Source organism: Hydra viridissima, unplaced genomic scaffold (assembly GCF_058129835.1).
Source record: "Hydra viridissima isolate aposymbiotic clone 2 unplaced genomic scaffold, HvirCarnegie_v1 scaffold_16, whole genome shotgun sequence".
NCBI lineage: Eukaryota > Metazoa > Cnidaria > Hydrozoa > Anthoathecata > Hydridae > Hydra > Hydra viridissima.
In genome coordinates, this window is record NW_028324315.1 from 6,611,496 (window position 1) to 6,634,397 (window position 22,902).

The 22,902-nt window shown below is 34.6% G+C and overlaps 2 protein-coding genes and 8 non-coding genes across 12 annotated transcripts in view; all 10 read right to left on the reverse strand.

The window, feature by feature from the left end:
* Positions 1 to 988, reverse strand: part of LOC145181722 (uncharacterized) — a 96,011-nt gene extending 95,023 nt beyond the window's left edge. For 2 of the 3 annotated variants that reach the window (XM_090073473.1, XM_090073476.1), the window contains exon 1: positions 801 to 861. The gene's annotated coding sequence lies outside the window, so the exon portion shown is untranslated. Of the gene's footprint in view, positions 1 to 800 lie in introns of all 3 variants that reach the window. The other variant, XR_016447756.1, reaches the window with a different exon arrangement.
* Positions 1 to 22,902, reverse strand: part of LOC149877743 (uncharacterized) — a 392,865-nt gene that overhangs the window by 363,767 nt on the left and 6,196 nt on the right. The window lies entirely within an intron of this gene.
* LOC149877781 (U1 spliceosomal RNA) lies at positions 3,338 to 3,501 on the reverse strand. Its single transcript, XR_016448163.1, has one exon. It is a non-coding gene; the product is annotated as a U1 spliceosomal RNA (small nuclear RNA).
* On the reverse strand, positions 3,606 to 3,797 carry LOC149877782 (U2 spliceosomal RNA). The gene has a single exon (XR_016448240.1). It is a non-coding gene; the product is annotated as a U2 spliceosomal RNA (small nuclear RNA).
* LOC149877783 (U1 spliceosomal RNA) lies at positions 9,062 to 9,225 on the reverse strand. The gene has a single exon (XR_016448164.1). It is a non-coding gene; the product is annotated as a U1 spliceosomal RNA (small nuclear RNA).
* LOC149877784 (U2 spliceosomal RNA) lies at positions 9,330 to 9,521 on the reverse strand. Its single transcript, XR_016448241.1, has one exon. It is a non-coding gene; the product is annotated as a U2 spliceosomal RNA (small nuclear RNA).
* On the reverse strand, positions 14,788 to 14,951 carry LOC149877785 (U1 spliceosomal RNA). The gene has a single exon (XR_016448165.1). It is a non-coding gene; the product is annotated as a U1 spliceosomal RNA (small nuclear RNA).
* LOC149877786 (U2 spliceosomal RNA) lies at positions 15,056 to 15,247 on the reverse strand. Its single transcript, XR_016448243.1, has one exon. It is a non-coding gene; the product is annotated as a U2 spliceosomal RNA (small nuclear RNA).
* On the reverse strand, positions 20,514 to 20,677 carry LOC149877787 (U1 spliceosomal RNA). Its single transcript, XR_016448166.1, has one exon. It is a non-coding gene; the product is annotated as a U1 spliceosomal RNA (small nuclear RNA).
* Positions 20,782 to 20,973, reverse strand: LOC149877788 (U2 spliceosomal RNA). The gene has a single exon (XR_016448244.1). It is a non-coding gene; the product is annotated as a U2 spliceosomal RNA (small nuclear RNA).

The following is a 22,902-nucleotide window of genomic DNA, read 5'->3' on the forward strand; positions in this document are numbered from 1 at the left end:
AGAGAGATAGCTGTGAACAAACTAAAGAGATATTCTCAGAAAGATGCTTCTTCTGTTTCACTCACCGATACGAGCGAGAAGAACTCCTCACTTTTCCTCGCTCACTGGGATGCTCTTGTGAGTAGCAGTAGTAGCAGTGGTAGTGCAGATTTTAATACAGATATTTCAGGAACTCAAGACGGACTCTGAAAGTCTCTTGTGACTACCCCTAAAAATGCAAATTTATTTCTAAGCATTATTTTTTTTTTTAAATCAGGAACTACTTTTAAGTATTTTTGAAGACTTGAGAGAGTAAAGTGTACAAAACAGTAGTGGCTAAACTGCTTCAAGTTTTAAAATATAAGGTAGAAAACATTGAAAATAAGTAGCGCAGTACTTTTTGTTACTTAAAGCATTCTTGATAAATGATAAAAACTTAAATGGAACTCCTCTAAACTCACTTGTCTTGGTTTTGCCTTAGATACTCTTTTCTTTCATTTTTTTTTTTTTTTTTTTTTTTTTTTTTTATTAGAAACAAACCAAAAGCACCTTTTTCGGCTCCTTGACGCTAGGCCGACACCAAAAACTTTAGTAGGACTGCGCGTAACCACTACACCGTTGTTAAACTAAGATCGTAGTAACTAAGTAACTAAGTTAAACTAAATTCGTGGAGCGTAGTAACTCCTTCAGTTTACCTGTCAGTTAAATGATGAAAAGTGTACGCGATCATTCGATCGTAGGCTTTTTTTTTTTATTTCATTGTTCCCCTTCCCGAAACCCCGAAATGAACGAAATACGATTGGCAAGTATTTGATGCATACCTTAATACACAGTGACTAAAATGTAGTATGTGTTTTTTCCGTGCCCAGCGAATGGTCGGAAGATAGTGCATGCTTTTAGATATCTTAGAGCTTGCGGTTTCATACTAGTGCCAAAGCCTTTGTGTGATTCTTTTTTAAAAAAAAGCAGAAGTTAGATTTTTTGCATTTAATGACAAAAAAACAAAAATTTTAGCAAGATCTAATGATTAAATTTGAATAATGATTTGTAAAAACCATGTTCTGCCTCAGTTGCACATAAAATGATCATATTCTAATCAAGAAGTAGTTAAGCTCTCTCAATCTTTTATTTTCTGCAACCTTCCTAAAGAAAAACATTCGTTATTCAAAAGAAATTATTCAAACAGTTTTTTGTTTTCTTTTCTTTCTTTTCCATTTGTGATCAAATTATGGTTAGTACTAACGGTAGCACATTGCATCCACTTCCTTGTTATTAGTATTTTCTTACCAGCATTAACAACATTCGTTATTTCGTAACTATCCAATTAATGCTTAATAGTTTTAAAATTTACCACAAAAGACTACATTAACTGTCTTGTAAGCGCCAATAAGAATATAATTAAATAAGTATACAACGCCTGGAAGGAAGAAATGTGCTGCTGTTTGTCTTTCTATAATCATCAACGAAGAAATGAAAAAGAAAAATCGGACTCTGGTTTGATTGACAATTCTCAATGCAATTTATACATTCTTGACGCACACAAACATGGTGACAAACAAACAATACTAGGAGCCAATAGTAATTTGCTAAAATTTGATTTTTTTTTTTTGCAGGAATAGAGTTCTTATAGTTTTCGTTTCTAAAAAAGAAAAAAAAAAAAAAAATGAAGAAAGAAAACAAGTCAAACAAAAAAACAACAACAACAAAAAACAAATAGGTTTTCAGTTGTTCATAGACTAAGACGGATTAGAACAACTCGAGTATTTTATTTTAGCAGCTAATTTGTTCTCGGCGATGTTTGCTCCATAAAATATAACGATTGCAACAGATATTTTCATTTGAACCCATTTTCTAATGCGTATAATGTTTTTAAAATTTGTGTGGCATAAGACTCTCGTCTCTTTCTCTTGCGCTTCTTGTCACCAGTTCCAGCGACTTTTCCGCCTTTCTTACCAGCGCGCTTCTCGCCTTTTTTTGCCACCTTTGGCGCTTGTTTTCCTCCGGCTTTTGGTGCGTCAGATTATTTCGACGAGCTTAGCAGTGAAAATTTTTTCTTCTTTGTTTTCATTGCATTGCAACTGGATTTAATTTAAAGTAGATTTGTGGTTTCCAACTTGATAACTTTTCCGTTCTACGCACTTCTATTGGTTTTTAAAAGATTACGTCATTTGAGCATTGTTTATTTCTTTTTCACTATTGGTCAAAAAACTCTTTTCTGTTTAACAAAAAGCCGCACGAGATCTCTAGTCTGTCAGTCTGTTTTCAGTAGAAAACAAAATGTAAGCACGTGGAAAAGGTGGAAAAGCTAAGGGCTAAGAGTGGCTTTCTTCAGTTTCCTGTTGGTCGTGTCTAATCTCATCGGTTTAGGCGCACCATCTACTTAGCTGGAGTTTTTGAAAACCTCTCCGCCGAAAATGTTAGAGCTAGCTGGTAATGCTGCACGCGATAACCAGAGAGCCAGGATCATTCCTCGTCGTTTGCAGCTAGCTGTTCGCAACGACGAAGAAGTTAAACAAGCTGTTGTTTGGTGTTACAATCGCGAGCAGCGGTGTGTGCCAAACATTCAGGCTATGTTGCAATCGTTCCAAAACGGCAATCTAAACAATACCAAAGGCTAATTTCATAGCTACACACCTGTTCAAAGATTATTGTTAAGGCATTGGAAACTTACGCGAAGTTGATTTGTAGACTTGCTGTAACTGATCCAAACATGCAATAATAGCTGTTTTCAAGTCATAAACTACAAGTCAAAAAATATACCAGAATCCAATATGAAATATACAAAAATGGATGGAAATTGTTACTATTGTTGTTACTATCATTACTGTTAGTTTGTTATTGCCATTACTTATTTTTTATGATTATTACGATTGTTATTATCGTTATTATCATTGCTGTTGGTATTATTATTAGTCTGTTATTGCTATCATCATCTTTTATTACCATTATTACGATTGTTATTATTTTCAATCTTACTATTATTATCATAATTTTATTATTGCGACTATTTTTTTTTTCTTTCAACAATTGTTACCATTATTGTTTTTTATTACAGCCACACATTGTATGATTTCTGGTGTTGCAGCCGTTCGATCACGCTTACTGTTTGCGACTAGATTTTCATTGATTTTATAAGAAAGAAAAAAAAACAACAACAACAACAAAGAACTTTTGAACGAAATAAAATGTGTTTACACTTTTAGGAAGCTTTGTTTACCTTCTCACTGACAAATCTTCACTCGAGGATATATACATAACATATAAATACACATAAAATATACCTTTTCTCAAATACTCGTTTACGTCCAGTAACTCATAGAGGGCTGAGTGAGGGTTTTTTTTTTTTTTGCATCTTTAAAGGGGGCGAGCGCGAACGCAGGCCCCCACTACCAGAAATTGTACGGTCGAGTTACCGACGTTAGCGGTAATCGCAGGGGTCAGCCCAGGCGAAGTGCAATGCAAGAGCCTCACCCTGGAAGAAGCCCCATGTTGATCAGGTTTACTTCCCCGTCAGGTAAGTATGCCTTTCCCGTTGTGTGGGGAGCCTCGGACGTGCCCCAATCTTCGCAATTGTGGTTTTTTGATTGGACCCTAACCGCATCGTTCCGTTTTTTTTTCTTTTCTCTTTTTAATGGGCCGCACTCAGCAGTAGTGCAACGCCGAGGCAACCCGCGGTCAGGGCGAGGTAAACCTACGATCCCTTGACCAAATGCCAAAAATCAGATTAATATATGAGCCGGACTATGCCGGCGTACCAGATATTAAACTGATAAGAACAGATACTACACTTGATCTTAGCCATTAGGCCGAGAAGCGATACTTTTTTCAACGAATTTGTGTGCTGGCTCCCTCCCTTTGAACGAAAAACTTGTGGGCATTTGAATAAGTCGATGGGTAACTGTAAGTTTGAACAATGAAAACATGGGCTCGTTGTATGAAACTAAAACTGCAACAATTTCATTCTAAAACATTTGGGTTTTTTAACCTTCTTTCAGAAATAACCCAACTAACCAAGATTTAAAAATAACACTGGGCAGCAGCAGATTCAAATGCATAATGCGATCAAAAGCCAAGTTGAACAATCCAAAATCAACTCAAAATACTAGCGCCCCGACAGATTTTTTCTGTCAAAAAACATTTGGAGAACCTCTGTATTTAAATGTTCTTTTCATCTGTTGTAACGATGGTACTTTAATCCATCACCAAAACAGCAGAGCTTAGGAAGATTTGTTTGTCATTAGCCTCAAACTTTTCCCAAATAGCAATTTCTCACAAACTAAAATCTAAAAAACAAAGTTGAAGTTTAAAAATTTGGACGGTGTAAACTAATTTAAGACTTTAAACTGAGTAGCAAGAAATATTTTTGAAATATTTCAGTTTACATATAAATTAAACAAAGCATTTTATTGGAAGAAATGAACTCCTTAAATGTTTACTGACAAAAAGGTAAAACAATTTAAAAAAGTGACCTAAAACACTCAAAACATCAAACGACAAATGGAAAAGGACAAACTTATGACCCTAAATTACAGTTGACAGCATCATGTTAGCAAAAGTAATGCATGCATACACACAAACGCGCATACATACTTACATTCAAACATGCATACATACTTACATACAATTTTCCATACATACATACATACATACATACATACATACATACATACATACAAACAAACTTCCATACATACATACATACATACATATATTCATGCATCCATGCGTCATGCCAATACCTTAGGACATTTAAACAGTGCGCTCTCAGTCCTGGACCACAGATAACCATGGGACTGATAGAGATAGCACCATACTGGAAGATATAGCTTGCCTTCATCATAATCAGGTGGAATGTCAACAAATTGATTTCTATTCATGCTAATAGCCACAGAGCCATACAGAAAACTGCAGGGAACTTTGCAATGGAGCAATTGCAGATTGTCAGGCCAACTAATGAATTTATGGCAGAGATAACGAAGAAAATCATGAAAAGCCTTGCACATCTTATCTCGATTTTTCACAAACTCACAGAGTGTGGTGAATGGAACAATGCAAAGTTTTTTTAAAAATTTTTAATATATTACATTTTTTACATACTGCCCAACCTAAATCAAGCCTAAAAATGTATTTGCTTAAATCATAGAACCTCAGGATTGATGGAGAACAAATTTAAAAATACTATCTAGCAGACTTGGGTCAATTTCAATTGTAAATGTAATTGAATTAGGATTACTTGAAATTTTAATAGCAACTGAATTACAATGACTTGGACTTGTAATTCACTTACAAGTCATATCATTACAATTACTTGTGACTGTACCTTATAAAATACAATAACAATTACTTCATGAAAATACATTTAATTACAATTAAGTTACAGCCACAATTGAGCCAAGTCTGATGCTAACCTAACTTAACCCTTAACCAACCTTGCCCCAGAACCATATGTACACTCAAAATTCAGTACTTTCGATATTTTATTTTCAATGCTTAGACTTGCTACCTGAGGCTGGGTTAATTTTAACAAAAACTCTGTAAAACATTGAAAAGCCATGTTATGAAAAAGCCAAACAAAAGGTTTGATTCAAAGTGCATTGAACATGCCATTTAAAAAAAAAAAAATTGTCACGTATCTTTCATCAAACTAAAGGATTGTTTTAAAGAAGTGGACTTGTACAGATTGTCCATTGAAAAGTATCCCTAATTGACCATTCATTTGTTGGCCTTGTGTCAGTTTAACTGTAAAAGAAATAAAGCTGTGAACAAACTAAAGAGATATTCTCAGAAAGATGCTTCTTCTGTTTCACTCACCGATACGAGCGAGAAGAACTCCTCACTTTTCCTCGCTCACTGGGATGCTCTTGTGAGTAGCAGTAGTAGCAGTGGTAGTGCAGATTTTAATACAGATATTTCAGGAACTCAAGACGGACTCTGAAAGTCTCTTGTGACTACCCCTAAAAATGCAAATTTATTTCTAAGCATTATTTTTTTTTTTAAATCAGGAACTACTTTTAAGTATTTTTGAAGACTTGAGAGAGTAAAGTGTACAAAACAGTAGTGGCTAAACTGCTTCAAGTTTTAAAATATAAGGTAGAAAACATTGAAAATAAGTAGCGCAGTACTTTTTGTTACTTAAAGCATTCTTGATAAATGATAAAAACTTAAATGGAACTCCTCTAAACTCACTTGTCTTGGTTTTGCCTTAGATACTCTTTTCTTTCATTTTTTTTTTTTTTTTTTTTTTTTTTTTTTATTAGAAACAAACCAAAAGCACCTTTTCGGCTCCTTGACGCTAGGCCGACACCAAAAACTTTAGTAGGACTGCGCGTAACCACTACACCGTTGTTAAACTAAGATCGTAGTAACTAAGTAACTAAGTTAAACTAAATTCGTGGAGCGTAGTAACTCCTTCAGTTTACCTGTCAGTTAAATGATGAAAAGTGTACGCGATCATTCGATCGTAGGCTTTTTTTTTTTATTTCATTGTTCCCCTTCCCGAAACCCCGAAATGAACGAAATACGATTGGCAAGTATTTGATGCATACCTTAATACACAGTGACTAAAATGTAGTATGTGTTTTTTCCGTGCCCAGCGAATGGTCGGAAGATAGTGCATGCTTTTAGATATCTTAGAGCTTGCGGTTTCATACTAGTGCCAAAGCCTTTGTGTGATTCTTTTTAAAAAAAAGCAGAAGTTAGATTTTTTGCATTTAATGACAAAAAAACAAAAATTTTAGCAAGATCTAATGATTAAATTTGAATAATGATTTGTAAAACCATGTTCTGCCTCAGTTGCACATAAAATGATCATATTCTAATCAAGAAGTAGTTAAGCTCTCTCAATCTTTTATTTTCTGCAACCTTCCTAAAGAAAAACATTCGTTATTCAAAAGAAATTATTCAAACAGTTTTTTGTTTTCTTTTCTTTCTTTTCCATTTGTGATCAAATTATGGTTAGTACTAACGGTAGCACATTGCATCCACTTCCTTGTTATTAGTATTTTCTTACCAGCATTAACAACATTCGTTATTTCGTAACTATCCAATTAATGCTTAATAGTTTTAAAATTTACCACAAAAGACTACATTAACTGTCTTGTAAGCGCCAATAAGAATATAATTAAATAAGTATACAACGCCTGGAAGGAAGAAATGTGCTGCTGTTTGTCTTTCTATAATCATCAACGAAGAAATGAAAAAGAAAAATCGGACTCTGGTTTGATTGACAATTCTCAATGCAATTTATACATTCTTGACGCACACAAACATGGTGACAAACAAACAATACTAGGAGCCAATAGTAATTTGCTAAAATTTGATTTTTTTTTTTTTGCAGGAATAGAGTTCTTATAGTTTTCGTTTCTAAAAAAGAAAAAAAAAAAAAAAAATGAAGAAAGAAAACAAGTCAAACAAAAAAACAACAACAACAAAAAACAAATAGGTTTTCAGTTGTTCATAGACTAAGACGGATTAGAACAACTCGAGTATTTTATTTTAGCAGCTAATTTGTTCTCGGCGATGTTTGCTCCATAAAATATAACGATTGCAACAGATATTTTCATTTGAACCCATTTTCTAATGCGTATAATGTTTTTAAAATTTGTGTGGCATAAGACTCTCGTCTCTTTCTCTTGCGCTTCTTGTCACCAGTTCCAGCGACTTTTCCGCCTTTCTTACCAGCGCGCTTCTCGCCTTTTTTTGCCACCTTTGGCGCTTGTTTTCCTCCGGCTTTTGGTGCGTCAGATTATTTCGACGAGCTTAGCAGTGAAAATTTTTTCTTTCTTTGTTTTCATTGCATTGCAACTGGATTTAATTTAAAGTAGATTTGTGGTTTCCAACTTGATAACTTTTCCGTTCTACGCACTTCTATTGGTTTTTAAAAGATTACGTCATTTGAGCATTGTTTATTTCTTTTTCACTATTGGTCAAAAAACTCTTTTCTGTTTAACAAAAAGCCGCACGAGATCTCTAGTCTGTCAGTCTGTTTTCAGTAGAAAACAAAATGTAAGCACGTGGAAAAGGTGGAAAAGCTAAGGCTAAGAGTGGCTTTCTTCAGTTTCCTGTTGGTCGTGTCTAATCTCATCGGTTTAGGCGCACCATCTACTTAGCTGGAGTTTTTGAAAACCTCTCCGCCGAAAATGTTAGAGCTAGCTGGTAATGCTGCACGCGATAACCAGAGAGCCAGGATCATTCCTCGTCGTTTGCAGCTAGCTGTTCGCAACGACGAAGAAGTTAAACAAGCTGTTGTTTGGTGTTACAATCGCGAGCAGCGGTGTGTTGCCAAACATTCAGGCTATGTTGCAATCGTTCCAAAACGGCAATCTAAACAATACCAAAGGCTAATTTCATAGCTACACACCTGTTCAAAGATTATTGTTAAGGCATTGGAAACTTACGCGAAGTTGATTTGTAGACTTGCTGTAACTGATCCAAACATGCAATAATAGCTGTTTTCAAGTCATAAACTACAAGTCAAAAAATATACCAGAATCCAATATGAAATATACAAAAATGGATGGAAATTGTTACTATTGTTGTTACTATCATTACTGTTAGTTTGTTATTGCCATTACTTATTTTTTATGATTATTACGATTGTTATTATCGTTATTATCATTGCTGTTGGTATTATTATTAGTCTGTTATTGCTATCATCATCTTTTATTACCATTATTACGATTGTTATTATTTTCAATCTTACTATTATTATCATAATTTTATTATTGCGACTATTTTTTTTTTCTTTCAACAATTGTTACCATTATTGTTTTTTATTACAGCCACACATTGTATGATTTCTGGTGTTGCAGCCGTTCGATCACGCTTACTGTTTGCGACTAGATTTTCATTGATTTTATAAGAAAGAAAAAAAAACAACAACAACAACAAAGAACTTTTGAACGAAATAAAATGTGTTTACACTTTTAGGAAGCTTTGTTTACCTTCTCACTGACAAATCTTCACTCGAGGATATATACATAACATATAAATACACATAAAATATACCTTTTCTCAAATACTCGTTTACGTCCAGTAACTCATAGAGGGCTGAGTGAGGGTTTTTTTTTTTTTGCATCTTTAAAGGGGGCGAGCGCGAACGCAGGCCCCCACTACCAGAAATTGTACGGTCGAGTTACCGACGTTAGCGGTAATCGCAGGGGTCAGCCCAGGCGAAGTGCAATGCAAGAGCCTCACCCTGGAAGAAGCCCCATGTTGATCAGGTTTACTTCCCCGTCAGGTAAGTATGCCTTTCCCGTTGTGTGGGGAGCCTCGGACGTGCCCCAATCTTCGCAATTGTGGTTTTTTGATTGGACCCTAACCGCATCGTTCCGTTTTTTTTTCTTTTCTCTTTTTAATGGGCCGCACTCAGCAGTAGTGCAACGCCGAGGCAACCCGCGGTCAGGGCGAGGTAAACCTACGATCCCTTGACCAAATGCCAAAAATCAGATTAATATATGAGCCGGACTATGCCGGCGTACCAGATATTAAACTGATAAGAACAGATACTACACTTGATCTTAGCCATTAGGCCGAGAAGCGATACTTTTTCAACGAATTTGTGTGCTGGCTCCCTCCCTTTGAACGAAAAAACTTGTGGGCATTTGAATAAGTCGATGGGTAACTGTAAGTTTGAACAATGAAAACATGGGCTCGTTGTATGAAACTAAAACTGCAACAATTTCATTCTAAAACATTTGGGTTTTTTAACCTTCTTTCAGAAATAACCCAACTAACCAAGATTTAAAAATAACACTGGGCAGCAGCAGATTCAAATGCATAATGCGATCAAAAGCCAAGTTGAACAATCCAAAATCAACTCAAAATACTAGCGCCCCGACAGATTTTTTCTGTCAAAAAACATTTGGAGAACCTCTGTATTTAAATGTTCTTTTCATCTGTTGTAACGATGGTACTTTAATCCATCACCAAAACAGCAGAGCTTAGGAAGATTTGTTTGTCATTAGCCTCAAACTTTTCCCAAATAGCAATTTCTCACAAACTAAAATCTAAAAAACAAAGTTGAAGTTTAAAAATTTGGACGGTGTAAACTAATTTAAGACTTTAAACTGAGTAGCAAGAAATATTTTTGAAATATTTCAGTTTACATATAAATTAAACAAAGCATTTTATTGGAAGAAATGAACTCCTTAAATGTTTACTGACAAAAAGGTAAAACAATTTAAAAAAGTGACCTAAAACACTCAAAACATCAAACGACAAATGGAAAAGGACAAACTTATGACCCTAAATTACAGTTGACAGCATCATGTTAGCAAAAGTAATGCATGCATACACACAAACGCGCATACATACTTACATTCAAACATGCATACATACTTACATACAATTTTCCATACATACATACATACATACATACATACATACATACATACATACAAACAAACTTCCATACATACATACATACATACATATATTCATGCATCCATGCGTCATGCCAATACCTTAGGACATTTAAACAGTGCGCTCTCAGTCCTGGACCACAGATAACCATGGGACTGATAGAGATAGCACCATACTGGAAGATATAGCTTGCCTTCATCATAATCAGGTGGAATGTCAACAAATTGATTTCTATTCATGCTAATAGCCACAGAGCCATACAGAAAACTGCAGGGAACTTTGCAATGGAGCAATTGCAGATTGTCAGGCCAACTAATGAATTTATGGCAGAGATAACGAAGAAAATCATGAAAAGCCTTGCACATCTTATCTCGATTTTTCACAAACTCACAGAGTGTGGTGAATGGAACAATGCAAAGTTTTTTTTAAAAATTTTTAATATATTACATTTTTTACATACTGCCCAACCTAAATCAAGCCTAAAAATGTATTTGCTTAAATCATAGAACCTCAGGATTGATGGAGAACAAATTTAAAAATACTATCTAGCAGACTTGGGTCAATTTCAATTGTAAATGTAATTGAATTAGGATTACTTGAAATTTTAATAGCAACTGAATTACAATGACTTGGACTTGTAATTCACTTACAAGTCATATCATTACAATTACTTGTGACTGTACCTTATAAAATACAATAACAATTACTTCATGAAAATACATTTAATTACAATTAAGTTACAGCCACAATTGAGCCAAGTCTGATGCTAACCTAACTTAACCCTTAACCAACCTTGCCCCAGAACCATATGTACACTCAAAATTCAGTACTTTCGATATTTTATTTTCAATGCTTAGACTTGCTACCTGAGGCTGGGTTAATTTTAACAAAAACTCTGTAAAACATTGAAAAGCCATGTTATGAAAAAGCCAAACAAAAGGTTTGATTCAAAGTGCATTGAACATGCCATTTAAAAAAAAAAAAATTGTCACGTATCTTTCATCAAACTAAAGGATTGTTTTAAAGAAGTGGACTTGTACAGATTGTCCATTGAAAAGTATCCCTAATTGACCATTCATTTGTTGGCCTTGTGTCAGTTTAACTGTAAAAGAAATAAAGCTGTGAACAAACTAAAGAGATATTCTCAGAAAGATGCTTCTTCTGTTTCACTCACCGATACGAGCGAGAAGAACTCCTCACTTTTCCTCGCTCACTGGGATGCTCTTGTGAGTAGCAGTAGTAGCAGTGGTAGTGCAGATTTTAATACAGATATTTCAGGAACTCAAGACGGACTCTGAAAGTCTCTTGTGACTACCCCTAAAAATGCAAATTTATTTCTAAGCATTATTTTTTTTTTTAAATCAGGAACTACTTTTAAGTATTTTTGAAGACTTGAGAGAGTAAAGTGTACAAAACAGTAGTGGCTAAACTGCTTCAAGTTTTAAAATATAAGGTAGAAAACATTGAAAATAAGTAGCGCAGTACTTTTTGTTACTTAAAGCATTCTTGATAAATGATAAAAACTTAAATGGAACTCCTCTAAACTCACTTGTCTTGGTTTTGCCTTAGATACTCTTTTCTTTCATTTTTTTTTTTTTTTTTTTTTTTTTTTTTTATTAGAAACAAACCAAAAGCACCTTTTCGGCTCCTTGACGCTAGGCCGACACCAAAAACTTTAGTAGGACTGCGCGTAACCACTACACCGTTGTTAAACTAAGATCGTAGTAACTAAGTAACTAAGTTAAACTAAATTCGTGGAGCGTAGTAACTCCTTCAGTTTACCTGTCAGTTAAATGATGAAAAGTGTACGCGATCATTCGATCGTAGGCTTTTTTTTTTTATTTCATTGTTCCCCTTCCCGAAACCCCGAAATGAACGAAATACGATTGGCAAGTATTTGATGCATACCTTAATACACAGTGACTAAAATGTAGTATGTGTTTTTTCCGTGCCCAGCGAATGGTCGGAAGATAGTGCATGCTTTTAGATATCTTAGAGCTTGCGGTTTCATACTAGTGCCAAAGCCTTTGTGTGATTCTTTTTTAAAAAAAAGCAGAAGTTAGATTTTTTGCATTTAATGACAAAAAAACAAAAATTTTAGCAAGATCTAATGATTAAATTTGAATAATGATTTGTAAAAACCATGTTCTGCCTCAGTTGCACATAAAATGATCATATTCTAATCAAGAAGTAGTTAAGCTCTCTCAATCTTTTATTTTCTGCAACCTTCCTAAAGAAAAACATTCGTTATTCAAAAGAAATTATTCAAACAGTTTTTTGTTTTCTTTTCTTTCTTTTCCATTTGTGATCAAATTATGGTTAGTACTAACGGTAGCACATTGCATCCACTTCCTTGTTATTAGTATTTTCTTACCAGCATTAACAACATTCGTTATTTCGTAACTATCCAATTAATGCTTAATAGTTTTAAAATTTACCACAAAAGACTACATTAACTGTCTTGTAAGCGCCAATAAGAATATAATTAAATAAGTATACAACGCCTGGAAGGAAGAAATGTGCTGCTGTTTGTCTTTCTATAATCATCAACGAAGAAATGAAAAAGAAAAATCGGACTCTGGTTTGATTGACAATTCTCAATGCAATTTATACATTCTTGACGCACACAAACATGGTGACAAACAAACAATACTAGGAGCCAATAGTAATTTGCTAAAATTTGATTTTTTTTTTTTTGCAGGAATAGAGTTCTTATAGTTTTCGTTTCTAAAAAAGAAAAAAAAAAAAAAAAATGAAGAAAGAAAACAAGTCAAACAAAAAAACAACAACAACAAAAAACAAATAGGTTTTCAGTTGTTCATAGACTAAGACGGATTAGAACAACTCGAGTATTTTATTTTAGCAGCTAATTTGTTCTCGGCGATGTTTGCTCCATAAAATATAACGATTGCAACAGATATTTTCATTTGAACCCATTTTCTAATGCGTATAATGTTTTTAAAATTTGTGTGGCATAAGACTCTCGTCTCTTTCTCTTGCGCTTCTTGTCACCAGTTCCAGCGACTTTTCCGCCTTTCTTACCAGCGCGCTTCTCGCCTTTTTTTGCCACCTTTGGCGCTTGTTTTCCTCCGGCTTTTGGTGCGTCAGATTATTTCGACGAGCTTAGCAGTGAAAATTTTTTCTTCTTTGTTTTCATTGCATTGCAACTGGATTTAATTTAAAGTAGATTTGTGGTTTCCAACTTGATAACTTTTCCGTTCTACGCACTTCTATTGGTTTTTAAAAGATTACGTCATTTGAGCATTGTTTATTTCTTTTTCACTATTGGTCAAAAAACTCTTTTCTGTTTAACAAAAAGCCGCACGAGATCTCTAGTCTGTCAGTCTGTTTTCAGTAGAAAACAAAATGTAAGCACGTGGAAAAGGTGGAAAAGCTAAGGCTAAGAGTGGCTTTCTTCAGTTTCCTGTTGGTCGTGTCTAATCTCATCGGTTTAGGCGCACCATCTACTTAGCTGGAGTTTTTGAAAACCTCTCCGCCGAAAATGTTAGAGCTAGCTGGTAATGCTGCACGCGATAACCAGAGAGCCAGGATCATTCCTCGTCGTTTGCAGCTAGCTGTTCGCAACGACGAAGAAGTTAAACAAGCTGTTGTTTGGTGTTACAATCGCGAGCAGCGGTGTGTTGCCAAACATTCAGGCTATGTTGCAATCGTTCCAAAACGGCAATCTAAACAATACCAAAGGCTAATTTCATAGCTACACACCTGTTCAAAGATTATTGTTAAGGCATTGGAAACTTACGCGAAGTTGATTTGTAGACTTGCTGTAACTGATCCAAACATGCAATAATAGCTGTTTTCAAGTCATAAACTACAAGTCAAAAAATATACCAGAATCCAATATGAAATATACAAAAATGGATGGAAATTGTTACTATTGTTGTTACTATCATTACTGTTAGTTTGTTATTGCCATTACTTATTTTTTATGATTATTACGATTGTTATTATCGTTATTATCATTGCTGTTGGTATTATTATTAGTCTGTTATTGCTATCATCATCTTTTATTACCATTATTACGATTGTTATTATTTTCAATCTTACTATTATTATCATAATTTTATTATTGCGACTATTTTTTTTTTCTTTCAACAATTGTTACCATTATTGTTTTTTATTACAGCCACACATTGTATGATTTCTGGTGTTGCAGCCGTTCGATCACGCTTACTGTTTGCGACTAGATTTTCATTGATTTTATAAGAAAGAAAAAAAAACAACAACAACAACAAAGAACTTTTGAACGAAATAAAATGTGTTTACACTTTTAGGAAGCTTTGTTTACCTTCTCACTGACAAATCTTCACTCGAGGATATATACATAACATATAAATACACATAAAATATACCTTTTCTCAAATACTCGTTTACGTCCAGTAACTCATAGAGGGCTGAGTGAGGGTTTTTTTTTTTTTGCATCTTTAAAGGGGGCGAGCGCGAACGCAGGCCCCCACTACCAGAAATTGTACGGTCGAGTTACCGACGTTAGCGGTAATCGCAGGGGTCAGCCCAGGCGAAGTGCAATGCAAGAGCCTCACCCTGGAAGAAGCCCCATGTTGATCAGGTTTACTTCCCCGTCAGGTAAGTATGCCTTTCCCGTTGTGTGGGGAGCCTCGGACGTGCCCCAATCTTCGCAATTGTGGTTTTTTGATTGGACCCTAACCGCATCGTTCCGTTTTTTTTTCTTTTCTCTTTTTAATGGGCCGCACTCAGCAGTAGTGCAACGCCGAGGCAACCCGCGGTCAGGGCGAGGTAAACCTACGATCCCTTGACCAAATGCCAAAAATCAGATTAATATATGAGCCGGACTATGCCGGCGTACCAGATATTAAACTGATAAGAACAGATACTACACTTGATCTTAGCCATTAGGCCGAGAAGCGATACTTTTTCAACGAATTTGTGTGCTGGCTCCCTCCCTTTGAACGAAAAAACTTGTGGGCATTTGAATAAGTCGATGGGTAACTGTAAGTTTGAACAATGAAAACATGGGCTCGTTGTATGAAACTAAAACTGCAACAATTTCATTCTAAAACATTTGGGTTTTTTAACCTTCTTTCAGAAATAACCCAACTAACCAAGATTTAAAAATAACACTGGGCAGCAGCAGATTCAAATGCATAATGCGATCAAAAGCCAAGTTGAACAATCCAAAATCAACTCAAAATACTAGCGCCCCGACAGATTTTTTCTGTCAAAAAACATTTGGAGAACCTCTGTATTTAAATGTTCTTTTCATCTGTTGTAACGATGGTACTTTAATCCATCACCAAAACAGCAGAGCTTAGGAAGATTTGTTTGTCATTAGCCTCAAACTTTTCCCAAATAGCAATTTCTCACAAACTAAAATCTAAAAAACAAAGTTGAAGTTTAAAAATTTGGACGGTGTAAACTAATTTAAGACTTTAAACTGAGTAGCAAGAAATATTTTTGAAATATTTCAGTTTACATATAAATTAAACAAAGCATTTTATTGGAAGAAATGAACTCCTTAAATGTTTACTGACAAAAAGGTAAAACAATTTAAAAAAGTGACCTAAAACACTCAAAACATCAAACGACAAATGGAAAAGGACAAACTTATGACCCTAAATTACAGTTGACAGCATCATGTTAGCAAAAGTAATGCATGCATACACACAAACGCGCATACATACTTACATTCAAACATGCATACATACTTACATACAATTTTCCATACATACATACATACATACATACATACATACATACATACATACAAACAAACTTCCATACATACATACATACATACATATATTCATGCATCCATGCGTCATGCCAATACCTTAGGACATTTAAACAGTGCGCTCTCAGTCCTGGACCACAGATAACCATGGGACTGATAGAGATAGCACCATACTGGAAGATATAGCTTGCCTTCATCATAATCAGGTGGAATGTCAACAAATTGATTTCTATTCATGCTAATAGCCACAGAGCCATACAGAAAACTGCAGGGAACTTTGCAATGGAGCAATTGCAGATTGTCAGGCCAACTAATGAATTTATGGCAGAGATAACGAAGAAAATCATGAAAAGCCTTGCACATCTTATCTCGATTTTTCACAAACTCACAGAGTGTGGTGAATGGAACAATGCAAAGTTTTTTTTAAAAATTTTTAATATATTACATTTTTTACATACTGCCCAACCTAAATCAAGCCTAAAAATGTATTTGCTTAAATCATAGAACCTCAGGATTGATGGAGAACAAATTTAAAAATACTATCTAGCAGACTTGGGTCAATTTCAATTGTAAATGTAATTGAATTAGGATTACTTGAAATTTTAATAGCAACTGAATTACAATGACTTGGACTTGTAATTCACTTACAAGTCATATCATTACAATTACTTGTGACTGTACCTTATAAAATACAATAACAATTACTTCATGAAAATACATTTAATTACAATTAAGTTACAGCCACAATTGAGCCAAGTCTGATGCTAACCTAACTTAACCCTTAACCAACCTTGCCCCAGAACCATATGTACACTCAAAATTCAGTACTTTCGATATTTTATTTTCAATGCTTAGACTTGCTACCTGAGGCTGGGTTAATTTTAACAAAAACTCTGTAAAACATTGAAAAGCCATGTTATGAAAAAGCCAAACAAAAGGTTTGATTCAAAGTGCATTGAACATGCCATTTAAAAAAAAAAAAATTGTCACGTATCTTTCATCAAACTAAAGGATTGTTTTAAAGAAGTGGACTTGTACAGATTGTCCATTGAAAAGTATCCCTAATTGACCATTCATTTGTTGGCCTTGTGTCAGTTTAACTGTAAAAGAAATAAAGCTGTGAACAAACTAAAGAGATATTCTCAGAAAGATGCTTCTTCTGTTTCACTCACCGATACGAGCGAGAAGAACTCCTCACTTTTCCTCGCTCACTGGGATGCTCTTGTGAGTAGCAGTAGTAGCAGTGGTAGTGCAGATTTTAATACAGATATTTCAGGAACTCAAGACGGACTCTGAAAGTCTCTTGTGACTACCCCTAAAAATGCAAATTTATTTCTAAGCATTATTTTTTTTTTTAAATCAGGAACTACTTTTAAGTATTTTTGAAGACTTGAGAGAGTAAAGTGTACAAAACAGTAGTGGCTAAACTGCTTCAAGTTTTAAAATATAAGGTAGAAAACATTGAAAATAAGTAGCGCAGTACTTTTTGTTACTTAAAGCATTCTTGATAAATGATAAAAACTTAAATGGAACTCCTCTAAACTCACTTGTCTTGGTTTTGCCTTAGATACTCTTTTCTTTCATTTTTTTTTTTTTTTTTTTTTTTTTTTTTTATTAGAAACAAACCAAAAGCACCTTTTCGGCTCCTTGACGCTAGGCCGACACCAAAAACTTTAGTAGGACTGCGCGTAACCACTACACCGTTGTTAAACTAAGATCGTAGTAACTAAGTAACTAAGTTAAACTAAATTCGTGGAGCGTAGTAACTCCTTCAGTTTACCTGTCAGTTAAATGATGAAAAGTGTACGCGATCATTCGATCGTAGGCTTTTTTTTTTTATTTCATTGTTCCCCTTCCCGAAACCCCGAAATGAACGAAATACGATTGGCAAGTATTTGATGCATACCTTAATACACAGTGACTAAAATGTAGTATGTGTTTTTTCCGTGCCCAGCGAATGGTCGGAAGATAGTGCATGCTTTTAGATATCTTAGAGCTTGCGGTTTCATACTAGTGCCAAAGCCTTTGTGTGATTCTTTTTTAAAAAAAAGCAGAAGTTAGATTTTTTGCATTTAATGACAAAAAAACAAAAATTTTAGCAAGATCTAATGATTAAATTTGAATAATGATTTGTAAAAACCATGTTCTGCCTCAGTTGCACATAAAATGATCATATTCTAATCAAGAAGTAGTTAAGCTCTCTCAATCTTTTATTTTCTGCAACCTTCCTAAAGAAAAACATTCGTTATTCAAAAGAAATTATTCAAACAGTTTTTTGTTTTCTTTTCTTTCTTTTCCATTTGTGATCAAATTATGGTTAGTACTAACGGTAGCACATTGCATCCACTTCCTTGTTATTAGTATTTTCTTACCAGCATTAACAACATTCGTTATTTCGTAACTATCCAATTAATGCTTAATAGTTTTAAAATTTACCACAAAAGACTACATTAACTGTCTTGTAAGCGCCAATAAGAATATAATTAAATAAGTATACAACGCCTGGAAGGAAGAAATGTGCTGCTGTTTGTCTTTCTATAATCATCAACGAAGAAATGAAAAAGAAAAATCGGACTCTGGTTTGATTGACAATTCTCAATGCAATTTATACATTCTTGACGCACACAAACATGGTGACAAACAAACAATACTAGGAGCCAATAGTAATTTGCTAAAATTTGATTTTTTTTTTTTTGCAGGAATAGAGTTCTTATAGTTTTCGTTTCTAAAAAAGAAAAAAAAAAAAAAAAATGAAGAAAGAAAACAAGTCAAACAAAAAAACAACAACAACAAAAAACAAATAGGTTTTCAGTTGTTCATAGACTAAGACGGATTAGAACAACTCGAGTATTTTATTTTAGCAGCTAATTTGTTCTCGGCGATGTTTGCTCCATAAAATATAACGATTGCAACAGATATTTTCATTTGAACCCATTTTCTAATGCGTATAATGTTTTTAAAATTTGTGTGGCATAAGACTCTCGTCTCTTTCTCTTGCGCTTCTTGTCACCAGTTCCAGCGACTTTTCCGCCTTTCTTACCAGCGCGCTTCTCGCCTTTTTTTGCCACCTTTGGCGCTTGTTTTCCTCCGGCTTTTGGTGCGTCAGATTATTTCGACGAGCTTAGCAGTGAAAATTTTTTCTTCTTTGTTTTCATTGCATTGCAACTGGATTTAATTTAAAGTAGATTTGTGGTTTCCAACTTGATAACTTTTCCGTTCTACGCACTTCTATTGGTTTTTAAAAGATTACGTCATTTGAGCATTGTTTATTTCTTTTTCACTATTGGTCAAAAAACTCTTTTCTGTTTAACAAAAAGCCGCACGAGATCTCTAGTCTGTCAGTCTGTTTTCAGTAGAAAACAAAATGTAAGCACGTGGAAAAGGTGGAAAAGCTAAGGCTAAGAGTGGCTTTCTTCAGTTTCCTGTTGGTCGTGTCTAATCTCATCGGTTTAGGCGCACCATCTACTTAGCTGGAGTTTTTGAAAACCTCTCCGCCGAAAATGTTAGAGCTAGCTGGTAATGCTGCACGCGATAACCAGAGAGCCAGGATCATTCCTCGTCGTTTGCAGCTAGCTGTTCGCAACGACGAAGAAGTTAAACAAGCTGTTGTTTGGTGTTACAATCGCGAGCAGCGGTGTGTTGCCAAACATTCAGGCTATGTTGCAATCGTTCCAAAACGGCAATCTAAACAATACCAAAGGCTAATTTCATAGCTACACACCTGTTCAAAGATTATTGTTAAGGCATTGGAAACTTACGCGAAGTTGATTTGTAGACTTGCTGTAACTGATCCAAACATGCAATAATAGCTGTTTTCAAGTCATAAACTACAAGTCAAAAAATATACCAGAATCCAATATGAAATATACAAAAATGGATGGAAATTGTTACTATTGTTGTTACTATCATTACTGTTAGTTTGTTATTGCCATTACTTATTTTTTATGATTATTACGATTGTTATTATCGTTATTATCATTGCTGTTGGTATTATTATTAGTCTGTTATTGCTATCATCATCTTTTATTACCATTATTACGATTGTTATTATTTTCAATCTTACTATTATTATCATAATTTTATTATTGCGACTATTTTTTTTTTCTTTCAACAATTGTTACCATTATTGTTTTTTATTACAGCCACACATTGTATGATTTCTGGTGTTGCAGCCGTTCGATCACGCTTACTGTTTGCGACTAGATTTTCATTGATTTTATAAGAAAGAAAAAAAAACAACAACAACAACAAAGAACTTTTGAACGAAATAAAATGTGTTTACACTTTTAGGAAGCTTTGTTTACCTTCTCACTGACAAATCTTCACTCGAGGATATATACATAACATATAAATACACATAAAATATACCTTTTCTCAAATACTCGTTTACGTCCAGTAACTCATAGAGGGCTGAGTGAGGGTTTTTTTTTTTTTGCATCTTTAAAGGGGGCGAGCGCGAACGCAGGCCCCCACTACCAGAAATTGTACGGTCGAGTTACCGACGTTAGCGGTAATCGCAGGGGTCAGCCCAGGCGAAGTGCAATGCAAGAGCCTCACCCTGGAAGAAGCCCCATGTTGATCAGGTTTACTTCCCCGTCAGGTAAGTATGCCTTTCCCGTTGTGTGGGGAGCCTCGGACGTGCCCCAATCTTCGCAATTGTGGTTTTTTGATTGGACCCTAACCGCATCGTTCCGTTTTTTTTTCTTTTCTCTTTTTAATGGGCCGCACTCAGCAGTAGTGCAACGCCGAGGCAACCCGCGGTCAGGGCGAGGTAAACCTACGATCCCTTGACCAAATGCCAAAAATCAGATTAATATATGAGCCGGACTATGCCGGCGTACCAGATATTAAACTGATAAGAACAGATACTACACTTGATCTTAGCCATTAGGCCGAGAAGCGATACTTTTTCAACGAATTTGTGTGCTGGCTCCCTCCCTTTGAACGAAAAAACTTGTGGGCATTTGAATAAGTCGATGGGTAACTGTAAGTTTGAACAATGAAAACATGGGCTCGTTGTATGAAACTAAAACTGCAACAATTTCATTCTAAAACATTTGGGTTTTTTAACCTTCTTTCAGAAATAACCCAACTAACCAAGATTTAAAAATAACACTGGGCAGCAGCAGATTCAAATGCATAATGCGATCAAAAGCCAAGTTGAACAATCCAAAATCAACTCAAAATACTAGCGCCCCGACAGATTTTTTCTGTCAAAAAACATTTGGAGAACCTCTGTATTTAAATGTTCTTTTCATCTGTTGTAACGATGGTACTTTAATCCATCACCAAAACAGCAGAGCTTAGGAAGATTTGTTTGTCATTAGCCTCAAACTTTTCCCAAATAGCAATTTCTCACAAACTAAAATCTAAAAAACAAAGTTGAAGTTTAAAAATTTGGACGGTGTAAACTAATTTAAGACTTTAAACTGAGTAGCAAGAAATATTTTTGAAATATTTCAGTTTACATATAAATTAAACAAAGCATTTTATTGGAAGAAATGAACTCCTTAAATGTTTACTGACAAAAAGGTAAAACAATTTAAAAAAGTGACCTAAAACACTCAAAACATCAAACGACAAATGGAAAAGGACAAACTTATGACCCTAAATTACAGTTGACAGCATCATGTTAGCAAAAGTAATGCATGCATACACACAAACGCGCATACATACTTACATTCAAACATGCATACATACTTACATACAATTTTCCATACATACATACATACATACATACATACATACATACATACATACAAACAAACTTCCATACATACATACATACATACATATATTCATGCATCCATGCGTCATGCCAATACCTTAGGACATTTAAACAGTGCGCTCTCAGTCCTGGACCACAGATAACCATGGGACTGATAGAGATAGCACCATACTGGAAGATATAGCTTGCCTTCATCATAATCAGGTGGAATGTCAACAAATTGATTTCTATTCATGCTAATAGCCACAGAGCCATACAGAAAACTGCAGGGAACTTTGCAATGGAGCAATTGCAGATTGTCAGGCCAACTAATGAATTTATGGCAGAGATAACGAAGAAAATCATGAAAAGCCTTGCACATCTTATCTCGATTTTTCACAAACTCACAGAGTGTGGTGAATGGAACAATGCAAAGTTTTTTTTAAAAATTTTTAATATATTACATTTTTTACATACTGCCCAACCTAAATCAAGCCTAAAAATGTATTTGCTTAAATCATAGAACCTCAGGATTGATGGAGAACAAATTTAAAAATACTATCTAGCAGACTTGGGTCAATTTCAATTGTAAATGTAATTGAATTAGGATTACTTGAAATTTTAATAGCAACTGAATTACAATGACTTGGACTTGTAATTCACTTACAAGTCATATCATTACAATTACTTGTGACTGTACCTTATAAAATACAATAACAATTACTTCATGAAAATACATTTAATTACAATTAAGTTACAGCCACAATTGAGCCAAGTCTGATGCTAACCTAACTTAACCCTTAACCAACCTTGCCCCAGAACCATATGTACACTCAAAATTCAGTACTTTCGATATTTTATTTTCAATGCTTAGACTTGCTACCTGAGGCTGGGTTAATTTTAACAAAAACTCTGTAAAACATTGAAAAGCCATGTTATGAAAAAGCCAAACAAAAGGTTTGATTCAAAGTGCATTGAACATGCCATTTAAAAAAAAAAAAATTGTCACGTATCTTTCATCAAACTAAAGGATTGTTTTAAAGAAGTGGACTTGTACAGATTGTCCATTGAAAAGTATCCCTAATTGACCATTCATTTGTTGGCCTTGTGTCAGTTTAACTGTAAA